This window comes from Adiantum capillus-veneris, chromosome 26 (genome assembly GCF_014529385.1).
Source record: "Adiantum capillus-veneris isolate H3 chromosome 26, ASM1452938v2, whole genome shotgun sequence".
NCBI classification, from domain to species: domain Eukaryota; kingdom Viridiplantae; phylum Streptophyta; class Polypodiopsida; order Polypodiales; family Pteridaceae; genus Adiantum; species Adiantum capillus-veneris.
The window spans coordinates 39166943-39178046 of NC_140956.1; the positions used below are offsets into that span (position 1 = coordinate 39166943).

The 11104-nt window shown below is 43.4% G+C and overlaps 1 pseudogene; it reads right to left on the reverse strand.

The window, feature by feature from the left end:
- Positions 1-1608: 1608 nt before the first annotated feature.
- LOC147423290 (uncharacterized) lies at positions 1609-4830 on the reverse strand (annotated as a pseudogene).
- Positions 4831-11104: the final 6274 nt, after the last annotated feature.

Below are 11104 nucleotides of genomic sequence, written 5' to 3' on the forward strand. Positions count from 1 at the left end.
AAGCTATTGAGTTGAAGCTCGTTCGTCGAGGTGGAAGAGCATTTTAGATGAATGTCCTTAGCTTTCATCGGTCACTGCAAAATCAAACAACATTGGCACAGTAATTGCATTCTCATCAGCGATTAAAAAGCATATGTAGTTTAGGCAGACAAATTGATTGGTAACAGAATTTTAAACAATTTGTCAGCAATAAACATTAAATTGCAATGTAATCAAATGCATAAACAGATGTAAAGGTAAAAAATTAAACAAGTCTGGGGTCGCTAATTTAACGGTCGAAAGGCACTAGAGATCGACTATTAATACCATGGGTAAGCTTCTTAATTTTCTCTGGTCAATTAAGTTGTTTAATCGCGAGAGCGAAGTATTTCATGTTCGAGGGCTGACTAGAGGCTATACCTAGAAGACCTTGTAGTTAAGCTACGATAAAAGGAATTTCCCATGAAATCATCGCCTGACTGATTACCTTTTCTTTGACCCCCCAAAGTCTTTTCACAGTGATTCAATTTTGATGTGTGTGCTTATTTTGTATGCCTTGGGTTTTTTGCTTTTCAAGGAAAAGCGCCCACACTGGGAACCTCTAGGGCTCTAGTACCATAGGCGATACATGTGAGTGAAGTACCCAATCAAGCTGAGATTTCTCTTCCAGCTTAAGATTTTACAATGTGGCACTTTGATTTTTTGTTTGTTCATTTTCAGCATTTTAATTTTGTAACTTTGGTGGGTCATATAACACTGATACACCTCCCTAGGCTCATCACACTAGTAAACTCCCTTTATAATACTTAAGCTAAAGGTCAATAGGGTCAAGCCCACTAGAAAGCCCTAGTACATTTCACATAATGCTACCTAAATCGGATTAAGAACCTAAGTAACCATTGATTATTAGGAAGGCATTCCCCATGGTATTGAGAGAAGATCTCTAACACCTAACTTGGTCAAACTAGCTTAGTCGGACTACTTGATTTTTAAATCTAGACAAGTGATTATGACAAAAAATTACATTGAATTTAATGTTTGATACCAAGCAAATGCGCTAAATATTATGCTACCAATCACAATCAAAGCAGACAAACATCGATGCAAAAAGATAAGGGGCAATGCTAATGGACAAGAAACACATGTTTGTGTTGATGGTCGCTCTTGATTTGAAAAGTGGATGAGAGAAAGATTCTATGAAGGTCCAAATCCTAACCACAGCAACACGTTCCTGTACACACAAGGAAACACAAAGAATACCTCTAGGAGGCACATCAGTGGGAAAAAGTACTTTGCTAATCACTCAACTCTAAAACAGAAACACTCCTATCGTACTAATTCTACCTACCCTCCATCACTTGAGTGATGAGGATCAAAGGTGTTTAATGAAATAGGTTTCTGTTTCAGTTTACCGAATGTGAATGTGTAGTTCTGGTCAATGTTTTGACTTTTATTGTGCATACTCGTTTGCTAATTGCTCTTGCTCTTTATTATTTTTGTTTTTTGTGAGTATAAGGCTTTATATATACATTCCCTAAGATTGGAAGATTGAGAGGTCAGGGAGGAAGGTTGAGAGGGAAGCAAGTGAATGATGACCGTCAGCAAACATTCCCCCCTTCCTTGGGTAGATCATACCGTTTGAAATGAGCTTGTCACCCTTTGAAACCAATTGTTCCAGTCGATAATAGGTGAGGATTTTTTCCATTAGTTTTCTATTACCTTAGGTGCTTCGTTGAGTTGCAAGGGTGGTAAGGTACTCTCCCAGGATCGAACTTGAAGTGGTTCATCAGGTGATTCTTGAACACTGGGAGGTGTGGATTCTTTTGTAGCTTCAAGGAGGTCCACTATTGTAGGTGGAGGCTGTGGAGAAGCTTTTACCTCTATTGATGCATTACATGAGGAGCTAGAAGCTTCATGGGACTCCCCCCTTCCTGAGCTAGGTGGAACAAATCGTTCTTTCTTTGGTACCCAAACTAGCTCTGGAGCAGGTGTGTAGCATTCTGTGATTTTTTTCTTTCCACGATTATTGATTTGTTTTGGAGCTACGGGATTGAGCTCACATGGGTCAGGTGACAAGTAAGAACGCAATCTACGTTTTGGCACCCAGATTTGATCATTTCCTTAATAGTAGCCTTGGGCTTCCAATAGTTTTTTAGGAATCCAACGCCACGTTTCCTTACATTTTTTAGAGCGAGTGGGACGTTTCTTACAAGACTTCTGTTTTTTAGCACTAGCCATGGTCGCTAAAGAAGATTTAGGGACCCATTTGTATGTACTTTTTGTTATATAAGGATGAGTCTTCTCAGAAGCTAAATGCATTGCTCGTAGCATATTTAAGGGTACAGGCATTTCATCCCCCTCAAGTGTTACCCAGGTCGTCCCCCTATTTCCCCAAGTGTCTATGGTTGCTGCTAGGTGGACCCAATCCACATTGTCCGACTCGGTCATCCCAGGTAGTACATCCATATAAGGAGAATCTTCCCCAACATCAGTGTCCGCTTTACATGTATAACAATACTGCAATGGGGCCGAGTGAACTGTGGTGTCAGATCTATGATCAATTATAAACCTGTTTCCTAGAGGATGTGCTCGACCCGTCACAAGATCCACTCGAATGACAGAATCTTGGAACTGCAGGTAGACATGGTTTTTAGACCAGTCATGCACCATTTTTGCTTCCCTCATGAAAGGACGTCCTAAGATCATCTCAGATGCCATAGTGTGTTTGGAGAAATCCATAACAATGAAGGTAACCCTTATTTTATGTCCAAACACCTTGATCTTGAGATCTTCTAGCATCCCAATAGGTTTAACAATAGACCCATTGGCCATCTTCACTACTATGGTTGTGGTCGCAAGGTGAGGTCTTCCCATAGTTTCCCAGCAATTTTTAGTCACAATGCTAACCCCAGCGCCACCATCAAGGATTCCCTTCACAGTTAATCCCTTAGTAGTGATTGGTATGGTCGCATTGGATTCATCACCCTCAAAGTATTGTCCCAACTTGTTAACAGGTATTTCTATAACAAGGTTCTCATCTAGGTTCGGTTGTGGATCTATGTATTCCTCCTCTATTGGCATCTCCCCAGCTCCATCCATCTGCGCAAATTGTGGTAGCCCAAACTTTAGTTCTCCATTGAGGAAGGCTCGAAGAGCTGAGACTAGCTCGGGGTCTTTATATAGTTTGGACATGATGGTGGTTCTAACTTCTGAAGACATGAAATCCATCAATTTGGCAATGTTTAACGGCACCTTTTGGCCTTGAGTCCCTTGACGTGGGGAAGATGGGATCTCCATTTCTTCGATAGGATCAAGTAGTCCCTCTGTAAACATTCTTTCCATCAAGAAGTGGGTACGCCCACTTTCCCATGACTTTAAGTCACTTTCTTCTTGGATGACACTAGGTATGTCCAAGGGTCTATGGACTTGGTGAGGTTGTTGTTGCGTAGGGAACACGGTGTCTGTAATCTGGATCTTCCAAGGTGCTGGTTCTAGATCCCTTTGGGTATCTTCTACCAAACTCCTTAATTGCTTGACTCACTCAATTTCCTCTGTAGGGTTTGGGTAAGTTCCTATCTTCTTTTTGGATCCTGGCCATTGTGGCTCATGAAGATCTTCCTTGTTGGTTTCTATGTTAGTGGTCGTTTTGGTCTCCATGGTTTCACCTGAATCAGAATCTTCTTCAGCGTCGTTCATATATACGGGGTCGTCACCAGTCCCTATGTTGGTCTTTGAACTGGGGTCTGACTTCGCTGCTTTTTGCGATCTCTTTCTTCGTGTTTTCTTCTTTTTTTGAGATTGGGCAATTGATGCCGTGTCTCTTTCCTCAAGAATATAATTTTGTTTTTGGAGCATCGATCGTGTGAGTACGTTTACTAGTACCACGGGTGCACTTGGTGATGGCTCCTCGGTAACTTCAATCAAGTTTAATGGCGTGATCTTCGGTGCATTTGGATTATTTGGACATTGGGCAATCAAATGATCTATGCCACATCGATTACACATGAGTATCGGCATTGTAGACGTGCTCGCTTGATTGGTTTGCATTAGTGTGGCGTTCTTTTGTAGCCTAATAGGACACTCGGCCACACGATGTGGACCTCCACACTCATAGCATTGAAGAGGTGGTCTCTTAGCGGTGTAATTGATATTTTGGCCTCTTGCCGCAAGAGCAGCTACTTGATATACAGGTTTGACTTGTCCCCAATAGTCCTCCATGTAGTATTGTGGAATTTCTTCAAGCACATCCATCCCATAGGCGATATTAGGATCTATATCTTCCTCATAGCCTTCCAAACAAGAAATAGGTGACTCACAACCCACTTGATTCACAGAAGTGATTCTCGGATGTGGTGGTTGCGGTCCTAGCACTAGAGGTGGTAAGGGTGTTGTTTGAACAACATTTTGGGCCCTAGGGACCATATGTTGTGATGTTTGTTCAAGAGGTGGGGCCGGCATCAATGCAGGCACTCGAGGTGTGTCTGTCCATGCTAAGGTTGGTCTATTGGCCATCACGCGCTTAAATACTATGCAATCCTTAGCTTGATGACCATACCTTCCACATGCATTGCAGTTCCCATTGAATTTTACTCTAAAAGTAGGGCATTCACTGGTACTATGCGGTCCATAGCATACTGAGCACCATTGCTGCTCCCTTCTTGGATACATATGATTGTTTTGTGGAGCACGATTGTCTCTAAGACTCTCTTGAATAGCCTTGGTGAGATCTGCTAAAGTCATCTCAGATATCTTTGGCTCCTTAGCAATAGGCTTTAGGGTCATTGGCTGATGCCCCGATGCTTGTGAGCTAATAGATTTAGACTCAACAGACACTCTTTCTCCTTGAATCATTAAATTATCCTCCAATTGGATCGCATTGGTGGTGACTGCTTCCCAAGTGGTGATACCTCTAATGACTAGGCCATTGTAGATATCCTCATGTCGTAATCCCCTAATGAATCTATCCAGCAATTGGTTATTGTTGAAGCGCTCATTTGGATTACAACGAGAATTCAAATGCTTCAAGCGACTTATAAAGTCTCTCACCGACTCTCCTTCCTCTCGTTGGGCTTTCTGGAGCTAAGAGGCTACACCCCAAAGAACTCCCTCTCGTATGTATTCTTTTAAGAACAGTCTCCTAAGAGTAGGGTAAATCATTTTTTCTTCCACCCTTATAGTTCTATACCAATCCCTAGCCTTTCCACTTAAGGTTAGGCTTAAAGCATTGCTCTTATGTAGGTCATTGTGTTCCCCTAGAGAATCGCATATTTGTTCAAACACTTCGATATGCTTTCTCACATCCCCGTCTCCACTAAATTTTTGTGTAAGCTTGGCTATTTGTACTGCCTTACTTCTAGGCTCTCTATCAGGCGTGTTATGCATATTCTTAGCAATAGATCGACCAATAGCTTGAGCAAATGTTGCCAAGTCACCTAAGTGAGCAGGCACCGTGGGTGAAGGTGCTCCAGAGACTACATGTGGAGTAGGTATTGGCATTGGGATTGGCGCATAGGAAGCCCTTGGGTTCCACGTTGGGTACGATGTTGTGCCATGTGGTGGTCCATAGTTCATATGAGTGGTCCTAGGCATAAGAGACGTCGGATGTGACATGCTAATGCTAGCCGGTATAGTCCCATGGAAATAAGAACTTGGGTGTTGTGGTTGTGGGGCATAGGTAGTTGAAACAATGGGAGGGGTAGGGACTACATGAGTACGTGGACCCATAGGTGCATACGATTGGTTCGCACTTGTAGGTACTATTGCAGGCATTGAGCTACCATGTAATGGTGCTTTACTAACAAACGAGGTCCATGGTGTGTTTCTTGGCATGCCCATCATTGGGGTAGGCATGGTAGCCGTGGTGTCATCAAGGGAAAGATGAGCTAGACTTGGAAAAGTAAAGCTATCACTTGTGGGCTCAGATTGCATTGAGACCCCTGGAGAAACAACATATGGGGGATCGATGGGACTCACTGGGGGAGTCTCCATTTGTGATAGAGTGGGTTGTTTCCCTTTGCCCGTGTCTAAAAATCACATAGGACCCGTCGAAGGTATGTTTATTCCTCGATTTTGTCTCTCGGACTGGATAATCCTATGGATGACATTGCAGATCATGTGTTGTTGTTCCTCTAAACTAGTGGCACTAGATGTGGATTGTACAACTTCTAACCAACCCGCATGGTATGTGTAGCCCATGTATAGGTCGGTCAAAGTCTTCGTATGTAGGTCATATTCCCAATTCTCATTGAGAAATACCCCGTCCAAACTTGGTGTACTAGAGGGTTTCCGTGAGGTGGATGCAATGTTGCTTTCCGTGTTTTGACTTTTAGTCACCGCTACCTTAGAGGCGACTTTGGAAGGTGGTAGCTCGGTAGGGCCCTCATTAAATGAGGTAGGTAGAATGTCTACGTGGACACTCTGAGGGAGTGTGGGGTCTACAGGAGATGTGAATGGTGATTCTACTTCCCCACCTCCTTCGTTTACTTCACTAGCCGTAGGTTCAGAGCGCGTAGCTCTACTAAAAGTTTCCATCAAACGGCTAAAAACACTAGTTCCAGTTATTGGGCCCAGCTAGGTACGGTTTCATTTGTTCCCCCGAGGCTTTGTGTAAGATGCTCTTCCATAATATCGTAGTCAGAGGAAGAGTCGCTAGCCGCTATATTTGGGTCTTGAGTTGCACTACCTTGGGTCCCCGCCGAGGGCGTAGACCCTAGCGTGGAAGGATAGTGAGTACCCCGGTAAATCGAAGCACTAGCTAGTTGTTCGGACTCTAGCACACGACCAGAGTGTAGATACATGTGCTTTGGGTGCCCTACAAGTGTCGGCAAGTATCCTCAAAGGTTACTTGCTTTGTTTTGTGGGTGTTTTGCACCCCGTTTTCTACTTGATTTTTTCTTGTTTTTGATATTTTTTTAATGTTTGATTTTTTTGATTGAAGTGTGTGATAGCTCGAAACGAGCGTATCACTTAAAGGCTCGTTGTGTGCTTTACAGCACAATTTTCGGACATCTGACGTTCCGTTGGTCCTCAAAAATCAATTTTTAGCTACTTATGAAGCTAAAATTCGTTTTTTTGAAAAGGCGACTGAGGCCGAGGCCTGAGCGTGAGCTTGGGCTTAGGTCTGGGCTTGGATCTGGGAGATATTCCCGATCCCGGTCCTACCTTTAAAATTTAAAAAAAAAATTAAATTTTTTTTTTAAAAAAAAGGATAAGGCCGCCGCGGCTTGCGCGAGAGCACACACACACTCTCTCTACCTACTTCTAACTAATACACCTACTCTTACACACTAACACACTCTATTAACTCTCACTAATCTACTTCCTACTTACTGTACACAGAAAACTAACTACCTTAATACACAGAGAATAAACACAGAACCTTTGAAATCTCTATTAACAAAGAAAACTAACTACCTTAATACACAGAGAAATAACACAGAACCTTTGAAAACTCAATTAACAAAAAAAACACACACAATATAACACCAAATCCCTCTTCTCAACACACACACACTCCTTCCTTACCTTTCCTACAATAGAAATTGCACCACGGAGAAGCACAGAGTGCTACTCGAGCTTCATGTATGGCATTCCCCGACAACGGCGCCAAAAATGTGCGCGTATGTCGCACGTGTCAGTGCAAGGAACTTGCCGATACACCGTGTGCGAGCTACAAATGGCTCCAAGCACATAACAAGCCTAAACTAGTAAGCTCAAAGAAGGCGATGGTGTGTCACTCACCGCTCTACGCTTGCTTCGTGGAGGATTCCTCGCCGCGAAGAAGAAGGAGACGCCGCTACACCGCGCTCAACCGCTTCACCGCCGTCATGCCTTCGTAATGCTCGATCGCCCACACACTCCCTCTCTCTCTCCCTCTCTCACTCTCTCTCTCTCTCTCTCACACACACACACACACAAAGAGATGAAGAAGAAGAAGAAGGAGATGGAGCAAGAGCACTCTTCAATTGCACAAATGAGAGAATGAGTAAATTTTAGGTTTAGTTGACTTTTATATGAGCTCGCCCCATTCACACTTGGGCACCCATGCTTAGCCAACTAATCCCTTGAATGTTCTAGTTAGAGTGCGTCTCTCATCGGCGATCACTCTTACCCTTTTCCTATTGGACCGACAAGCCCGGTACCTGACTCTACCAAATAGATAATACAATGTCCGCCGTAGGTTAGAACATCCGTCGTAGGTGATAGGGTGTTCGTGAGCCGTGAGGGTTAACAGCTGTTGTGAAGAGCTTGCGAGGTGGGAAGCCTTGAAGCCAAGCACATCTAGGCGAGATGCTCAGGAATTCATGCAAGGAGAAAGAGCCAAAAGAGGTTATCTAGAAGGGAAAGAAGGCAAGGCAAGGAGGCAATGAGGGAGGAGGTGCCTTTTGATTTTGGTGCTTATTCTTGACTTTTTGACTTTTCTTAATGATCAAGCCCCCTAGTTGAGCCTCTCTCTACTTGCTTTGAGCAAAGGACACCTCTCTAGCCAGATTGCACTCCAAGGTACATGGATTGTGATCCATTGTCTGTAGGATCGGACTCTACATTCTTTCCACTTTTGGAAGAGATCAAGGGCATGCATTTCTCATGGTATTCAAAATTAATCGCTTGACTGGATGCATATGAGAGTTCTATCCTTTCTTAAATGTGCTTAGGGTAACTGTTGTTCGACACTGAACATGAAGACCAACGACATCTACTTTTGCAATTTTAAGTTCTTGATAAACAAGAAAATTGGAATGCACTGGCCATTCTTACTTTGAAGTACAAAATTTTGAAATAGAAAAGAAGTTTTGTACTCATCTTCTTGAGGTCTAGAGACATCATGTATCTTTTGAGCATGTAAAAGGTATTCTTTTGTGGATAAGCAATATTTATAAAGCATGCACGCACGCGCACACACACACACACACACACACACACACACTTCTGCAAAGATGTACTCAACTGAAGATGGAAATCCTCTCTCTTGCCCTGATTTGTATTTCATACCAATGTTACTTTATTTAGTTAAAAGTTTGTTGCTCTAGTCATTCTGTACTTTTTTCATGAGTAAAAGCCAACTTTTGTACCTTTTGCAACCTACACACAAACACCCATGAGAAGAGAAATTTCTTTGGAGAGAGAGAGAGAGAGAGAGAGAGAGAGAGAGAGAGAGAGAGAGATAAATAAATAATACAATTCCATGTGTGCTTAGATGGAGCAATGAAAAGCATTGATAGCTTGCCAATCTATAGAAATTATAGGCGCTAAGTGGGTTGTTATGGAGATTAAGATATTTGTGATGTAGGCGCTATTGCTGTTAATAGGGCCACCTACTCCTTCTGCTTTATATCGCTGCACCTTATAGAGCTACTCCTTTTTTGGAGCTGGTGTGTGTCTTCTTCACAATCATTTTTGGTTGTCACAGTCGGGCCCGCGCGTGTGGGGAGGTGGGGGGGGGGGGGGAGAGAGCAAACAAATGATCCAATTCCATGTGTGCTTAGATGGCACAATGAAAAGCATTGATAAATTGACAATCTACAAAATTATAGGTGCTGAGTTGGTTGTTATGGAGATTAAGCTATTTGTGATGTATGCGCTATCATTGTTAATAGGGCCACATGCTCTTTCTGCTTTATATAATAGTTGCACCTTATAGTGCTACTCCTTTTTTGGACCTGGTGTCTTCTTCACGACGATTTTTGGTTGTCACAATTTGGCGCGCGGGAGCGGACGGGGGGCAACAAATGATCCAATTCCGTGTGTGCTTAGATGGCGCAATGAAAAGCATTGATAGCTTAACAATCTACAAAAATTATAGGCGCTGGGTTGGTTGTTATAGAGATTAAGCTATTTGTGATGTAGGCGCTATCGTTGTTAATAGAGTCACCTGCTCCTTCTGCTTCATCTAGCTGCACCTTATAGAGCTACTCCTTTTTTAGAGACGATGTCTTCTTCAATCTCTCTCTCTCTGCCCCCCCCCCCCCCCAAACACACACACACACACACACACAAATATTGCCTCAAAATCTCATCATGGTTTGGCATTTTAGCATTGAGGGACATGCAAGCTATGCATGGTCTCCTCCTTGCATCACAAGACTTGGAGTGATGATATTATTGTCCCCCATCTGACCAACACCCCATGCGATTTCTCACAAGAGTGGCAATTTTTGTGATTGATGGCTCTAATGGATTGGAGGATGCAAACACAAGCTGCTTCATTTGGACCTGTAAGACATAGGGGATGAAGCAGGGGTGGCTTCATCTAGAGGTGTGGGGGAGAACTGGTGGAGGAGACATAGGGTTCACAAGTAGACCCAAGGAGGGTGGGGAGGGGGGATGCATCTGAGGAGGGGAGGGAATCTAGTATAGCTTAGTATTGTTTTTTTTTTTTTGAGGGTAGTAGGGTGAAAAGAGCACATTTGTGGATAATCTCCACAAAAAGCTCGTATCCAATAGAAAACTGCTCACTCACTGAACATATGATGAAGCTCTTCACGCACAAGAGGGACGCCCGCGAGCTGGCAGCTTAGCCAACGCCTAAACAAAGCAATTCTCGGATGACATTCCTCCCCTCACCCAAGCTATGAGCCTAGAGACATCTATGAATGCGCCAAATCATCTTTACAAGATTGTGTTGCAGCCAAACAAAGCAGCCACTTAGCCACTTACCTACTGACACGATGCAGAAAAAGTGCATTTATGAAATATGTCCATCCATTGGGTGTGGCCCACGGACTTTGAGTTTAGAAAGCCGAACAAGGAGTTTGGGCATCCTAGGGTAAAGGGGCCAATAAAAAGCCGGGTCTTGTTGAGGGACCTTGCTACCCCCAATTTTAAAACCACCTTGCACCAATTTAAGGACATGAAGCGCCCGGTGGTAGTGGTTAGAGTGGGCGATGTTCAATCTCCACCGTCAGATCACGAGATCAAACCTTGTTAGAAAAATGACATATTACTCCCGTCAGGTTGTCTCACTTCAAACCCCCAATTTTGTTACACTACAAATCTACGGCAATGTCGTTAGTCGTCTCTGTACTCCCGATCTTTTTCGACGTATAGATCTCATTTTCAGCTTCGCTTACGTAAAGCGGTGCAGTGTGTGCTCTGCTATCCTTGACGCGGCGTAGGTGGCCTTAAC